Source organism: Teleopsis dalmanni, chromosome X (genome assembly GCF_002237135.1).
Source record: "Teleopsis dalmanni isolate 2A chromosome X, ASM223713v2, whole genome shotgun sequence".
NCBI lineage: Eukaryota > Metazoa > Arthropoda > Insecta > Diptera > Diopsidae > Teleopsis > Teleopsis dalmanni.
This window is the reverse complement of record NC_051848.1, coordinates 45,187,954-45,189,840: the sequence shown is the minus strand read 5'-3', so window position 1 is coordinate 45,189,840 and position 1,887 is coordinate 45,187,954.

Genomic DNA, 1,887 nt, shown 5'->3' with positions numbered 1-1,887 from the left:
ATTTGATGCTGACTTTTGCTTTTAATATTCATCTTTCCTTTACTTTTTCATGTTCTTGCTTAAAACCAAGGTTTCGTTAAAATGAGAATTAAAGAAGGAGAAACTAAAAGAAAAGCCGTTTTTGTTAAGCTCTTGCGGAAATGCGAGGTACAGAAGCATAACATCCATTTTCAACTAAAAGTTTTTGTTTTAAACAATTTCGCATTTTGCTTTTAAGTTTATAGACAAAAAAAAAATAACCAAAAAAAAAAAAATAAAATAAATTAATATAAAGAAAAGCAAATAAGCAAAATGAAAGGAAAACCGTTTCAATTCAATTACAGCAAAAAATCAAAACAAAAATTATTTTCTTTCCCTTTTCCATCTCTCCGAATTGTGGGTCAAATTTAATAGTCATTAATTTTCATTTTGCTAACATTAACTTTGACGGTTAAGTAACTTTATTTAAAAAGCTTAAAAGGGACTTTTTGTTTGTCATTTTACCTCCTTCATTATAAGTAAGTAAACAAATTAATTATAAATTTATTAATTTCTCATTTTGTTTTATTGTTTAAAATTTTGTGTTCAAGTTGACTTTTAATAATTAAAAAACAATCAAAATTAAACTCAGCACTTACAAGAGCAGCTTCAGGACCTTTTCTCCACTCCACATTTTAGGTTACTAGGTAATCGGTTCTTTTTATTTCTTTTCCCAAATGCTTTGAAACGAAAGTCAAATTTAAAAGAAAAAATTCTTTAACAATACACAAATTTTATTATTTGCTTGATCAAAATAGAAATAGTAGGACTTTAGGGACTACAACTCTCAAGGGCAATACAAACTCTTAGGAAACAATCTAATATAAAGTATTGAATTAATTCGTATAAATTAGGTTTTTCTTTTTTTGCTATACATGAAAAGCATCCAAAGCTACAGCATAAAACTTGAACCCACTGAAACACACTCTCAGGAATGAGTTGTTCCCAGATCCCAGCCATTAATCCCAGCTATATGGAGTTACTGCAATAAAAAGACAGTGGAAGCTATACAAATGAATGACTACAAATGAAGTGGTCCCAATGTCTAGAAGACCATTTGCTAACTATTCGGACAGAGTAAGGGACAGTAGATTTAACGGATTTTCACTACTATAACTGGTAAACCATGTATTTTCTTCAAAATTACTTATATAGCGATTTCGAAAACATTTGTTACTCTACTTCGTCTTCTCTTAATAGTTTTAAGAATCATACTTTTGAAAAACCAACTAAAAATCAAACTGCCGTTAGCATTAGCTTTTAGTGTATAGTGCTGAAATAATCAAAAAAGTTTTTTATTAATTTTTTTACGGAAAGTAAAATAGTTTATGCAGAGACAATCAAGCTCTTATTAGCCCCATCAGTCCTTCAGAGATAATCAGTAAATTTGAGCTTAAGTTAAACAGCGCTGCTAAATGTAAGAAATTTGATCCTAAAAGAGTTACTCCCATAAGAAGTGAATCAGCTGGTCACTTCAAATGATTGCTCTACTAGGACACCTAAAGTCCAAGTAAAAATTTACGGCGTTAACTAAAAAAATATGTTGCTCTTTCACTGCTACTGAGAGAAGCTCACTGCTTCTCTCAACTTATTCAGGCGTGTGACATACATATACTTGTGCCTTGGTGATGTGGTGATGAAACACAACAGCTTTTTTCTTGATCAATTGTTGTAAACTTTTTTTTTATTTTATTATTAAAGCATAATAAATACTGATATCATATGCGAATGAATCTATAACTCAAGCAGAATATTTCACAACATATTATACTCTTACTAATCCATAGATCATGTAGCATTACTGTCTTTAAATGCTATATAAAACTGTTATAACTTTAAACACCAAACACCAGATTATTAGAACCAATC